Below are 15,618 nucleotides of genomic sequence, written 5' to 3'. Positions count from 1 at the left end.
GTCATCAGTTATGTCATCAGTGATGTCATTTGAGATGTCATCAGTGATGTCATGAGTGATATCACTGACCATGTCATGAGTGATGTAATATGTGACGTCATCAGCAGTGCATTGCGGGCGCGCAAGTTATTGTCAGCTGAACTAACTATAACGGGGGAATTTCAATGGTTTTGTACGAGTGAAATGTTCAGCTAACTATAACGCCCCTGAAACCTATAGTTTTTTCAGTGAATACATATATATATATTTTTTTATTTATTTTTTTTTTTTAAAGAAAGGTTACATGGACATTATAGCTTGAAAGTAACATGAAATACAAAAACCGAAATTCACAACAAAAAAAGGTAGCGAGACATTATAGTTAGGTTCAGATTTTACATACACAACACCATAGAAATTCAACAGTTTTAGTTATAGTTATCTCAAGAAACTATAACTCGTGCCTTTAGGTAGCTTTAACTTACACCCCAGTCATGCACAGTTTTAGCATCACTAATTTTATTGCAAATGTTGCAGTTACATTAGGAATGATCTTATGCAAGATTTCATTACTGATGTAATATGTGGGGTAAGTAGCAGTGCATGGTGAGGGCATGACATAGTTACCTTAGGGCACAAGAAGATTGTTTTGTTCTTGCCGGCTGCGAGGGTAGATGCAGCATTTAAAAACTAGAGATTCTTTGCAAACAACGAGTATGTCCTGCGGAGATTAGGACCTCGTCTATTGGGCTGTATTGTTCACGGATGCTGGGGGTATTGAAAATACCGATAAGCATCGTAAACTACTTGATCTGAAACTTGCCTCTGCTCCTTGACCTCTCATCTTTGGGTCTATTTGAAAATAGAAACTGACGGTGGAGCTACCAGTCTTTTAAACTGAGAATGTTCATATTATAGTGTCTGTGACTATTCCTAATTTTCTCTCGCCAGAGGATCGTTCTCTAGTGCTACAAATATATCCCTGTTTGTCCTCCTGATTTTTTATGTATATAACCATGGTAAAGTCCTGAAGAAGGTGGTAAAGTCAATATAATTCCACTGAAACGTGTGTTGACTGTTGGTGTACCCAGTCCGGTGATACTACACCAGAAGGAGGAAAACATGAACAACTTCACCAGGATGTATGGTGGTAGTACATCTATTCCAGACTGGTGTTCTGAGGAGTGTGTGCTATGAGGTATAAATGGTATGTTAGAGAAGAGTGTTGAATAGTACAAATGAATGGATATAATTGAGAAAAAAAGACTTTTTATAATTGATAACTGTTCTACAATAGATGGAATTTGTGATTAACGGTGTATGTCATTATGTGGTTTTCTGTACAATATATGTGACAACATGTTAACTGTTGCAAATTAAAGTTGTAAAGAGTAAAGATAAGAAAAAGGCATGGTAGGAATAAATAAATAGATATGATATATACCAAATGAACTGTGGAGTTTGATCTTGGTCTGTTCCCATGTGATTCAATCATCTCTGGCAATATATACAGGCATGGAGGACCACTTGTCTTGGTTGTAATTGTTCCTTTTCTACCCTTGGTTTTGAGGGTTCAAAGTTTTTGTTGGGGGGACCCTTCTGTGTTTTAAATTCACTAGAATGTTGACCTACTAGCAGGTTGGATTGAACAGCAAGGATTGAAAATGACAATCAATCCATGCAAACCTCTATACATCTTCAGTGTACATGAAATCAATGTCATATAATTTTGAAAGAATTTAAAATTGTTTTTGATAAATAATTAGGATGTTTAAAAGATTGTAACAAGCAAAACGTGAAGATATACCGCTTTCAACTTGCACTAAAGTCAAAGCAATTCTAGAAGAAAGGTGCAAGGATGAAGTCATCAAATTGACAAGCATGTCAGATTGTTTATCTCCAGTGGTCATAGCCAAGAAGAAAAATTGTAAAATCTGATGCTACATTGACCTATGTCAACTCAATCATTTTGTGGTGGCCGATTGTCAACCTCTAACATTGATCAACAAGATTGTGATGACTTTAGGTACTGCTAAAATGTTTATTACACTTGACTTCAGTTCAACATACAATTAAATCCTTTTTCATTCTGACTTGAGAAAGTACACTACATTCATCACTGCTGATTTAGTATATCAATTTTTAAGAATGCCATTTGAACTCAGTTCTACCATTGGAGTTTTTAAACATGTAATTAATAAACCATTTGATTGAAACCAAGGGTAGAAGCATTTTAGGATGAAGTTTTGGCGAACAGTGAAACTATAATTGAACATTTTACAATCTTAAGGCAGCTATTGTGTAAAATATAAGATAGTGAATTAACACTGCAAAAAGAAAAATGCAATTGTTTTTAAACGCATGTTGAATATTTGGGGGAGGTTACAGATGAAAATGGTGTTCTACCAAAACCATTCTTTTTTCAGCCACTTTCCAAACACCTCTTTCTTGTAACAAAGATGAATCGGCACCATTTGTAGGAAGGTGCAAATTGCATTCAAATGTATGCATAACTATTCTGAGAAAGTGTAGTCCAATTGCAATTTGATCAAAAAGAATATTAAATTTCATTGGGATGAAAAGTGTTCAGCAAGTATGACTGAGTTAAAAAAAAAAGGGAGTTTGAAAAGGCCACTTCATGAAAGCACTTTGATAAAACACAGCAGTGCATTGTTACTATCAATGCTAATCAAGTTGGCTTAGGAGTGGTGCATCGTCAGGATTCCATGAATGGTAGCAACACCTTAACCGACTCCACAAGTGAACTCAAAGGAGCAGAGGCTAAATATTCAGTCATCGAATGATAAATATCAGATTGAGGGTAGCCTGTTAACAAATTCAAGAATTTCTTATGGGTTGAGGGGTCGAATTACAAACACGTCATAAGCTTTTTGATGAGTCTTTAAGAAGGTGGGTGTAAGATCCTTGTTACAGCTGAAAGGATCAGGCAGGAGGCAGAATGATGAGAAGAAATTAAGGTTTATTGGAGAATAAGAAGAACCCATCCAAGATTCCAGCCAGTCCAGGTAACTGCCTCAGTCAATTGAATACAAACAATTCCATCACCTGGGATACTAGGACTAGACATGGAATCCATGGTTACCATGAGAGTATGACATCAGGAGAAGCAAAGAAGCACAGATGCCACACACCTTCCCCCGTTAACACAAAAGTGAGAAGAAAGAAAAAGAAGAAAAAACAAGCATAAAAAAACATTTCAAGATTCATAGTCATTTAAATAGTGTGGCCTCTTAACAATCCTAGAGGATAAATGTGAAGAAGCAGAATTGGCACCATTAGCATCCATTCCAATCACTGGATGTTCAGTACATTTTGCCCCTTTGTAGACAGAGACCCTGTTCAAATTCCAAACTCTGTGATCTTGAGTTCTAACAGCATTTTTGAAAACCTTTATGACTCTTATAGGCTTAGAGAACTTGACTTTGGAACCAGGTTGTCTGATAACAACTAAGTAGCCAACCATGACCATAGTATTTTTAGTGGATTTCTTTGAGTCATAGTACAATTTTTTTCTGGATAAGCACTTGGCTTCTTCTCTCTGGCTCCACTCAGGAGAAACTTTATAAGACAAAGAGGAAGAAACAGATTCTTCTAAATGTCTAACCCAAGAAGGCTCAACCAAAGTGCAAGTAGACCTACCTCTAAAAAGAACAAAAGGTGATTTTCCAGTCGTGCTATGCAGTATCGCACTATAACTTTCAACTTTTTTCAGGACCTCCTCCTTCCAGTTGAGACCAGCAGTTTTGGCCCATGAAATGGTTTCCTTTAACACCCTATTGAACCGTTCCACAGTCCCATTAGTCTCTGGCTGATAAAGAGAACATTTCTTGTGCCTAATACTGCGAACTTTAAGAAAAGCCTCCATCCCGCGTGAGACTAATTGCACACCATTATCTGTAAGGATGGTTTCAGGGTGCCCTTCTTTAGCCATTGGAGATTCTAGGAATCTAATAACGCTCATAGTCTCAATGTTAGAAGTAAACCGAACTTCAGGCCACCTGGAAAATAGATCTATAATCACTCAGACGAAAACTTGCTGACCATTGGAATGAAGTGGACCCAGTATGTCTAACACCACCTCTTTCCAAGGCCCACGGGAAAGATCCCTGATAACCATAGGCTGGACTCTTGTTACTTTCCACTTCTCACTAGTGGAGCATACCAAGCAATCCCTCACAACTCTCTCCACATGTAGGTCCATACCTGGCCACCAATAAGATGACCGAAGTCTCTCCTTGGTTTTTGACATACCAGAATGCGACCTGTGGGCCAACTCAATTAAGGTTTGACGAAGTTTAAGGGGAGGAACTAATCTTGTTCCACGCAGTAGCACACCATCATAAACAGATATCTTATCCTTAAGACCCCAAAACTTGGCAGTCTCTTCCGATGCTTGTTTCTTCGAGTGCCAACCTTTATGAATAAGTGATAACACCTCTGAAAGAACAGGATCAGAAGATAGCTCCAGTCGTCACTGATGCTCATCAATGATCCCTTCACTAACTTCACACACATGAATATCATTGTCATCACAATCTTCATCAACAACGTTCCTTTCAACTTCTCCCACCAATCTTGAGAAGGTATCAGATATGTCATTCTCTACTCTAGGAATGTATCTGATATCAAAATCATATTCCTGGAGAGCTATGGCCCATTTCGTTATTCTACTAGAGACCAGATCAATCCCTTTCTTTTAAAACATTTCACAAAGGGGCTTGTGATCAGTTTTTACCAAAAACTTGGTACCCCACAAGAACTTCTAAAGCTTTTTAATGGCCCAAAACACTGCGAAGGCTTCCCGTTCAATAACAGAGTAGCGAGACTCAGCGTCTTTGAGCCACGTGAAAGAAACATAATGGTCTTCATTCCCCCTTCATCTTTCTTGTTGAAGGACAGCTCCCAAACCTTTGAGACTGGCATCCGTTGTAATAATGGATGTTTTAGAGGGATTAAAACTTTTCAGTTTAGGGGCATCACCAAGCTTTTTCTTGAGGGAAAGAACCTCATGATCACACTTCTCGCACCACTTGAATTCAACACCCTTCCTCAAGAGGGCTCTCATAAAGCAACTGTTATCTGCAAAAATTTCAATGATCTTGTTATAATATTCAATCATCCCTAGAAACTTCATGAGTTCTCCCCTACCAGAGGGAGCAGACATGCGAGAAATGGTGCCAACCAAATCAGCTTTAGGAGAAATCCCCTCACCTGAAACTTTGTGTCCCAAATAATGGATGGACGATGTACCAAATTGATATTTTTCAGCTTTGATGGTAAGATTGGCTTCACATAACTTACTTAAGACCACATTAAAACGATTCTCATGTTCAATATGATTTTTCCCAAACACAAGAATGTCATCTTGATAGACACAAATCCCCTTACAGTCTTTGAGAAGCTTTTCCATTACACGCTGAAAAACGGACCCCGCAGACACAAGGTCAAATGGCATCCTCACAAATCTGAATGTTCCAAAAGGTGTTACAAAGGCTGTATAGTCTCTTGAAGACTCCGCAAGTTCAATTTGGTTATAGGCCGAAGCCAAGCCAATAGTGCTGAAAACTTTGGCATCCCCAAGCAAGGCCAGCAGTTCTGAGATGTTAGGAAGGGGATATCGGTCTACTACAACACATTTGTTTAGCTATCTCAAGTCTACACATAGACGAAGAGATCCATTGGCCTTGCGGGCAGCCACCACGGGGGCCAACCAATCAGTCCCTTCAACTTCTTCAATAATTCCTCCCTGCTTGAGTTTGTCCAACTCTTTTTTCATTTCATCCCTCACAGACTTCTTTACAGCTAGATGGTTGCGAGTCAGAGTGAAGATGTATGTTAAGCTTGAACCCCTTGAGGCAACCAAGTTCATCCCTAAAAACATTGGGAAAAGCTTGCTTGACCTTGGTTTTAATATCAAGAGGTTCCTCACAGATTAAGTTTACATCACCCTTTAATTTTATGGGACAGTCACTACCCGGATCAAGCATGACTCCCAAATCCCCTTGGTGGAACCAGCTGATTATGCTATCCCCTTTCTCAGAAACATAAATCTTGCCAGATGTATAATGGTTCTTGTACTCAATAAGACCTACAAAGTAACCGCGTAGTGGAATAGGTTCACCACCATAAGCCAAAGGACGTATGTCAGGTTTCAACAGGGAGACCTTATGAGGCAATTTATTTTGATAAAATAATCTTGAAACTAATGGTTATCTTAGCACCAGAGTCATACAACACTCGGGTGGATTGACCTTCTACTTGGATGTCATAAAGAGGACAAGACTTATGCTGAGTACCAGAATCAACTTGGACAACTTTTTGGCCACAGACAAAATCTTACTCTGGAATTTCAGTTTCAACACACTTGACATTTGAAGACTGACTCTTGGTTTTGTAAACAATTGAGAGATGCCCCTTTTTTTTAAAATTTTGAACAAACGACATTTAAGGCAGGACATCTTTTGTCATTGGCTAAGTGGCCTACTTTGTCACACCTGTAACATGTAAATGAAATAGGTTTATTTTTATTCTTACCAACACCATCAGATTTAGTCATGGTTTTGCTTTCCTCCTTAACAACTTGAACAGTAGTTTGCTTATCTTTTTTGATGGTCAAACACACTTGAGAGAGTGTTCAACCCTCGTAGCCACTTGGATGACCTCATCCTAGGATGGTTCATCCCTCATAACTCCTCACGCAGCTTCTCAATGTTACACCCTAACATGAATTGGTCCCCGATCCTCTCATCCAATAATGCAGCAAATTTACAGGATGAAGCAAGTTTCCTGAGTTGAGTGATATATCCCTCAACTGTCTCCCCATCATTTTGTAATCTTTTAGAAAACTGGTATCTTTCTAATATAGTGCTCACTTTGGGCAAGTAATCCTTATCCAGTTTTTTCATGCAGATTTCAAATTCATTTAGGTCTTTTTCCTCTGCATCTGTGAGATCGGAAGGCGATCAAAAACGTCTTGCCCTTCGGACCCTAAACAGTGTAGCAGAAGAGAAGACCTATGCTCAGCACTCAGGCTGACTCCACAAACTCTAGCATAACGTTCAAAGACCTATTTCCATTTTTGCCATTTTATGGGAGGTTCACCAGGGGACATAAGAAAGAGGGGAGGTGCAGTTAAATTCTGCATGATTAATATAAGCTTAAAACCAAGATGCCTATTAATAAAAATAATAAGAACTTCAGAATATGCTACACAAGATTCACAAGTGAACACCAAAAGACAATACAGCAGAGAACCAGAAATGAACTGGAGTTGTGGAAAGCCCTAAAATCTTTTTTTTTTTTTTTTTTTTTAAATGAACCTGCAAAGTAAAAATGTTATAAAGTTATTTGACTTAAAAAAAATAAAAATGTGTGTGCCACAGAGATGACATGCCAGGTAACTAACCTCAAGTGAGAGATAATTGTGTGTGCGTGTCACAGACGTGGCACACATAAAAGCATCCTGGTTGATGTCATTGATCTACGTGTCAATGTGAGCTGAATGATTAGGAAATGTGCTTTGCGTGTCAGCGCAGGATAAAAATTATGGAAAGCCCCAATAAAGGATAAAAAAAACCAAAAAATTAATTTGCAAGTGACACGCAAGATGCTGTGCATTTCAGCGTCGTTGAATAAAAGACATCAGGGACACTGTATTCGGTGAACTGTTAAGTATCAGCCCATGAATCAATCGTGAGCGCGTAGCTGGAAAACAAAGAAGCTTTGATTGCTAGGAGACCATGAATCCGCTTCAAGTCAGTCCGCTGTGACATTGCACGTTGAGATCTTGAGGAAGAGGCACGTAGGAATGGCGGTGGTCATGGGAACGAGAAGAGGATTCCACTTGTGCAGGTAACAGAGCGTTTGTTTCAAATGAGGCAGAAGGTGATGCGCACACAACAGACCAAAGCGGCCACCTTCAAAGTAAATTAAAAATTGAGTAATGTCACGCTGTTTACACCTAGAGCGCATTCAGTAGAGATAAAGTCTCAAAAGTGAAGCGCAGAAGGTGACGCGCACACAAAAGACCACAGCGACCAACTTTAGAGTCAATTAAAATTGGGTAATGTCGCGCTGTCCACACTTAGAGCGCATTCATCAGAGGCAAAGTCCCGAAAGTGCAGCTCGAGTGCCGAGTTTAACCAGCACTCGGTGGTTCCAGGCAACACGTTGACAACAAAAAAACATCCAGGCAAAGCAAAGACAGAAACAATGAAAATTATAATACAGCAGAGCGCACTCGAAACCTGAAAACGTCAAATGTTTCAGGGCAAGTTCACCAAAAGTGCAGGATGCTGTGTACACTACAAAATGAACAGTCAAGGTTCAAACACAACCCAAGAGACGAGCCCGCGTCGAATATTTACAAAAAGAGAGAAACGCGGCGATAGCTCCTAGTCCGTAGGTGTGTAAAAGTAAGATGAAGAGTATCACAGTACCTGGGGAAATCACAAAATCAGGAGAGTTGAGGTTTGTTGAGCTCTTCTTTCCCTATCAGCTGCCGACTACGCCAGTGAAGGATCCTTTTTACAGCTGAAAGGATCAGACAGGAGGCAGAATGATGAGAAGGAATTCAGGTTTATTGGAGAATAAGAAGAACCCATCCAAGATCCCAGCCAGTCCAGGTAACAGCCTCAGTCAATTGAATACAAACAATTCCATCACCTGGGATACTAGGACTAGACATGGAATCTCTGGTTACCATGAGAGTATGACATCAGGGGAAGCAAAGAAGCCCAGATGCCACAGTGGGGTTCTGGTAATATTTCCTCAACAACTGCCAAACTCACAAGCAAATTGCAAGAATTCTAATTCAAGGTTATACATATTTCTGGATGTCGAAATGTTTCAGCTGATTATCTTTCACTTGCCTCATTCAGTGAGGAAGTTGATGAGAATGAATGGGATGATGATGAGATTTTGAAGGCTGCCCGCTTGACTGAGTGCAAAGAGTCCATAGTGGAAGTCACCGAATCAGAATGGATAAAAAATGTTTCGACAGTGGCGAAGCAGTCGCTGCATCGATTTTTTAGCCGCAAAGCTGGCGCTGCGTCAGTTCCACAGGCACAAACCAGGTGTTGTGTCAAAGTCAGAGCGGGTGTCACAGACGTTGGTATACAGTGCTCGGGACGCACACTTTGACTTTTTTTGATGCGCTGAGATGGCGGGCTGGGGCCTGCAGTGAAAGCGATGGTTCATGCGCCGATCGGGAACCGTGCTTCCGTGCAGGAAACAGCGATGCATCGATCTTGTGTAGCAATGCGTCGAGAAAGCAGGCGCTGCGTACATTTTCTCTTTATATCACCAGGTTACACTTCCAAGGGCCCAGGAACTGTATTTGGCACCTCTTGGCAAGTCATGACGTTCAGCAGAAGTGCCCAGGCACTGGTAGGTGAAGTCTTTGATGGCCTTGAGACTTCTTAACAGGGGGCAAGCACCCACAAGCCCTTGGAGAACCTTGGAAGCAGGATGTAGAAAGCAAAGTCCAGTCCTTTCACTCTCAGGACAAAAGCAGCAAGCAGTAGGCTTGCACAACAAAACAACAGGCAGAGTGGCAGTCCCTCCTACATTATCCAGCTCTTCTTCCTGGTAGAATGTTCTCAGTCCAGAAGTGTTCTGATTTTCAGGATGTCAGAGGTCTAATACTTATACCCCTTTCTGCCTTTCAAGTAGGTAAACTTCAAAGGAAAGTCTTTGTACTGCACAAGACCCTGTCTCTCCCTAACCTGGCTCTAGACACACTCCAGGGCAGTGAAGACAGCTATGTGTGAGGACAGGCACAACCCTATTATTGGTGTCAGTGACAACTCCTCCCACCACTCTAGCTTAGGAAAGTCCATCAGCCTGGGGCTGGCCCATCAGGATATACATGGCACACTTCAGCTTCCTTTGTGTGACTGTCTAGAGTGAAGGCACAGAAGCCCAACTGTCAGCCAACACAGATGTGTATTCTACAGACATGCAGAGGCACAGAATGGTTAAGAAAGAAAATGCCTACTTTCTAAAAGTTGCATTTTCAAACATGCAATTTAAAAAACAACTTCATTAAAAGATGTATTTTAAATTGTGAGTTCAGAGACCCCAAACTCCAAATCTCAATCAGCTCCCAAAGGGAAATTACACTTAAAACATATTACAAGGCAACACCCGTGTTACCCAATGGAAGAGATAGGCCTTGCAATAGGGAAAATGAAATTAGCAGTATTTCACTATTAGGACATGTAAAATATAGCAGTACATGTCCTGACATTTAAATACACTACGTTCTGCAAATGGGGCTGCCTTGGGCCTACCTAAGAGGGAACTTACATGTAGTAAATGTAAGGGTTGGGCCTGGCAAGTAGGTGCACTTACCAAGTCGAAAAAAGGCAGTTTGAAACTGCGCAGACAGACACTGCAGTGGCAGATCTGAGACAGGTTTGCAGGGCTACCCAGGTGCTTGGCACAATCAGTGCTGCAGGCCCACTAGTAGCATTTGATTTACAGGCCCTGGGCACAACTGGTGCACTTTACTAGGGACTTACTAGTCAATCAAATATGCCAGTCATGGCTAAATCAATCACCAATACAATTTAGACAGAGAGCATATGCACTTTAGCACTTGTTAGAAGTGGTAAAGTGTCCAGCTCCTAAAGAATCAAAACTTCCAACTGAATGAAGGGTCTAAGGGAGAAATGTTTAAAGACCTGCCCAAATTCTAATCCCCATAAGCCAAACTATATAAACACAACAGAATAGGGGGTCTAGTAGTCAAAGGCACAGAATTGAAGAAAAGGAAGAGAAGTATGTGAAATATCAAACCCATATAAAGTTCGAGCAGAGCACGGAAAACCATCAAACCGTCTCAACCAAAGAGACCAAAATTGAGAGCAAAGTCACCTCTCACGATCAGTTATTGTCATGTGGTCTCCACCTTGAGCCGAGGTATGCCTCTTGATCATAGAGACTTCCTCGTTAGTGTACGGCTCTATTGCTCTTATGGGTTGATAAGAAAAAGTCTAGGGGTCACGTAACAAACTGTGACTACCAGACAGAAAGAGTGCAGTGCAGGGGAAAGTGAAATTTAAAAAGAGATTGTGTGAAGAGTATGATGTAATTCACTCATTTCTGCACATCTCGATTAAAAAGTATGTGAACAAAAAATGTATACCAAACAGTGCCAACTAGTCACTGTTGAATAAGGGTCGACATGTTTCAGCCTACACGGGATTGATGCCCAAGGCTTTCTTCAGGACCTATATACATTAACGCTACTGCATTCAAATGATGGATTCCAAATCGTGCATACTTAGCATGAGGAAAAGTAATAAATAAATACGACCTCACTTCGTCCTAATCCTCTGAATCACAGGATGCTAGCATCACCTGAGGAGAAAGGACAGTAAACACACATACTAGACCAATTCAGAAAAAATGTGCCATCTAAAAACAAGCAAATTTAATTTAAAGATGCCTGATTAGTCACTGTAAAAGAAACAACGTAATGCTTACCCAGCGTGATCAGGGATTGCACCTCACCTACCCTGGAACCTGGCTCAGGTTTAAGGAGGCCCCGCTCTACATCGTGGGTAGAAAAACAAAACACCCTTTTTTTATATTATATATATTTTTTTTTATTTTGTTTGTTTTTGTTTTGTAATTATTTATTATTGAATTGGAACAACAACGAGCTCAAGTGTGCTCCTCGTCGTTCAGACGTTGTATTAAACGCAAAAAACTCCTAACAACCTCAAAGTGCTCTCCCAAATAGTGCAAAAAGACCCCTTCAAAGAAACAACTCTTGAAAATGATATCGATTTATAAACACAAAAGTGATTAGTAACGGTCGACATGAATATCTCTAGTTTGTAGGCGACCCAAAATAGTCATCAACAGTCTCTTACGCGCCCACATAGAGAATAATAAACAATAGCCATTCTGCCTTGTTATACTGGTCAGCTGTCTTAGTTATAGAGAGAGAGGCGCGCTTTTAAGCATGCCTCGTCCAAAACCTAATCAGGACTGGTAAACAAAAAGACTGGTGAACAAAAAAGAACCGAGTGTTAAGCGCTTGGTTACTAGCACATCTCACCTGTCCGTCGTTGCCCCTGGCTTTCCTGAGCAGGGTGGGAGGCAGCGTACCGGACCCGGGATTGTGTTAAAATACTCTCACCCACAGTGCACGCCTTACGTTGCGTGTCAGAAGGCTACGGTGAGCAACGCTTCCCAAAATTCTAAAACTACAGAAAAGCAGCATGCCTCATGGGAGGTGTAGTTACTCGCTATCGCTGCGCTTCGAAAAAAACACCCCACGCTGCGTAGCAAGATACTACGGTGCGCGACGTGTCCAAGTTAGTAGAACTACAGAGAGAAGGCATAACTCATGGGAAGTGTAGTTTAATGCTATCAGTGCGCTTCGAGACTGACTGCGCGAAAAAGGTTTAAAAACAGACAGACCATTGTCAAAACAGGGTTGTCGTTGTATTAACCTTAACAAACTGCAGTGTTACTCTGCGTATATTACAATCCCAGACAGACCCAGGAATCACAAATCAATTACATCCACTGTTCGGGTATCATGTAAAATCTTAACTAAATAAAGTCAGTTGTGGCGTTGCAACGGCGGAAGAGCTCATTTGTTTCTATTCTACTTCCTAACTGGTGTACTCAGTGCACATCGTATACTATAAAGCGTTCATTGGTATGCTAGTATGGGACAGAGGTTTGATAGTAGGTGAACTCCTCTCTGTTAGTTACTATTTAGTTACAATAGTGCACATCTCTTGTTTCTATTGCCCACTAAATAAGTAATCTGGTGTGTCAAAAAAGCTCATTTGTGTGCTGGTGTCCTAAAACGTCCAAAGTTATTATTTAGTTGCAGTAGTCCACATCTAGTGTTCATACTCAGAGCCCAGGAAGTGGACACATAGTGGAATGAAGGGTCGAGGTTAGTACCTAATCCATAGTGTCAATACACAGCATATGTGATAAACTAAGGCCAGGAGTATCACGATGTATCATAGTGCTGTCATGCAAAGTTATGTGAAGACACTCCTTCATATTAGATGCTCGTCCAAGGGATGTCATCGTTTAATCCCAAGGTGTCACAACTTAATCGATGAACCCATTTCTGTTCTTTGATGAACAAAAACCTGGAGATATCACTGATATGTTGTGGAATAATCGGTTTCTCCAGTATTGTCCAGTGAAACTCATCTGCAGTGTGATTGACTTCAGTATAATGTCTGGTGAGTTTAGTGTTGGATTTACGGCACCTGAAGGTGCTCTTGTGCTCTGACATGCGGAGCCTCACCTTTCGGGTGGTCATACCCACATATCTTGTCTTACACGGACATGTGAGTAGATAAATGACATTACTGCTGTTGCAGTTTGTGAAGTGGATCTGCATCCAAGGTCTGTCGGTCCCAATATCCACCGACGAGCTGTGGGTAGTTTGTGGGCACACCGAACAAACACCACAGGGGTGGTGTCCTGTTACTGCCGGCAGGTCCCATAAAGTGCCTAGTGGTCTACTAGGCCCAGTTGGTGGTCGTGTGTGGACCAATCTGTCCTTAATGTTCCTTGCTCTTTTAAAAGCAAAGAGTGGCATCGCTATTTTCTCCTGGCAACTGTTTAATATTCGCCAGTGTTTTTTGATACTTTTCTTTATATCGTTAGATAGTGTGCAGAAAGTACTGACCATCGTGAGACGTTCCAAAGGTGGCTTCGGTACAGGTGGTTCCAACAGTGCCTCCCGATTGTTATTGGAGGCCCTTTTAAGAGACCGTTTGACCAGCTTGCGGGGATAGTGTCTCTCCATCAGTTGCTCTGATAGTAAATTGGCATGTTTGGTGAAGCCATCTGTAGTAGAACAGTTTCTGCGCACCCTCAGAAACTGCCCATAGGGTAAATTATCCCTAAGGGCCTTAGGGTGCTGACTGTCATAACGCAAAAGCGAATTGCGTGCCATAGGCTTGCGGTATAGTTCGCTACCTAAGCCCTCAGAGGTTACAAAAATAGATAGGTCCAGAAATGCCAATCGGTTCTTGTTCACTTCGACTGTAAACTTCAAATAGTCATTCCGTGAGTTAAGCCACTGGTGAAACAGGCCAATGGACTGTTGGTCTCCTCTCCACACCACCAAAACATCATCAATATACCGCTTCCATAAGCGGATTGATGAGAAAAAGGGGTTGGTGGGGGCCAAGACGTGTTCCTGCTCAAACGCATGGACATACAAGTTCGCTAAGCTGGGCGCGAAAACGCTGCCCATGCTGGTCCCTGACGTCTGTAGGTAGATGGTGTTCTCAAATTTGAAAAAATTTTCCTTCATCGCCATTCTGGCCAGCGTCATAATGAAGGGTACAGGTGTGATAGACTCCAAGTTGGTACCCTCTAAGATGGAACGTATTGTATCCAGTGTCTCATCTTGGGGAATGGATGTATATAGAGATTCGACGTCGAAGGAGACTAAAAAGTCTCGCTCCGGGTCGAACTCTACCGTGGGAAGCAGGCGCAGGACATCCTTGGTATCCTGCAGATACGTCGGCATCTTCTGGACGATAGGTCTTAGGAAGTGGTCCACAAACATAGACAGTGGTTCCAAAAGGGAACCCTGTCCAGAGATGATTGGTCTCCCAGGCGGTGGTCTCTGGGCCTTATGTACCTTTGGTAGTACATAAAAGTAGGGGATGACAGGAAATTTGGTCTGTAGAAACTGTGCTTCGTGGTTGGTGATCCAACCTTCACAGAGAGCTTCTTCGGTGATTTCACCGATAGATTTAAGCAGTCTAGCAGTAGGATCTTGACTTAGAGCCCTGTAAGACCGCTCATCGCCCAATTGGCGCAGGCATTCTGCTCTGTATTCAGCAGTGTCCAGAATAACAATGGACCCCCCCTTGTCTGCAGGTTTGATGGTAATTTCTTCTGCTCTAGACAGGGAAGTAAGTGCCTGTCTTTCTTCTCGTGGTAAATTACAAAACCTCTCGCTCCTTGTATTGCACATGGCACTAATCTCACAAGTGACCGCTTTTTCAAAAGTTAGAACTTGTGGAGGAATCAGATGTGTGGGAGGGTTGAATGTGGACTTTACTCTCAGGCCCGTGTTTGATTCATTCTCTACAGGGTCAACTATTGTTTTGTCCCTGAAGAAGTGATGAAGCCTCAGTTTTCTGAAAAACTGGGCCAATTCGCATTGAATCTGAAAAGCGTCCCCTGTGGAGGTGGCAACGAATCCAAGGCCCCTGTTGAGAACAGACTGCTCGTCTGCTGATAGAATGCGCTTACTCAGATTCACAACGAGGTTGGATTGGCACTGCCCGCGGGTGGAGCCGAGTTCTTCTTCGTGTTGCTCCGTGTCCCGGCATGAGGACCTGAGGGTGGGCCTGAGGCTAGATCCCAATGAACTTGGGCTTGTGCATTTCTTCGCCTGCCTCGCGCTCTTGGGGGGCCATACCCTAAAAAAGACTGATTGTCGAATCCTGGTTGATATGCTGTCATGGGTGGTGGAAAAGTTTGTGGTGGAAAGCCCCAGGGGGTGGGTGGCCACCACTGTTGGAATTGTGGTGTCCCATACCCTCTTTGGTGGTAGGGTCTAGTATATCTGCCTCTACCTCTGGAACGTTGTATAGGTCTCTCAGT

This window comes from Triturus cristatus, chromosome 5_1 (genome assembly GCF_964204655.1).
Source record: "Triturus cristatus chromosome 5_1, aTriCri1.1, whole genome shotgun sequence".
Taxonomy (NCBI): domain Eukaryota; kingdom Metazoa; phylum Chordata; class Amphibia; order Caudata; family Salamandridae; genus Triturus; species Triturus cristatus.
This window is presented reverse-complemented; position numbering follows the sequence as displayed.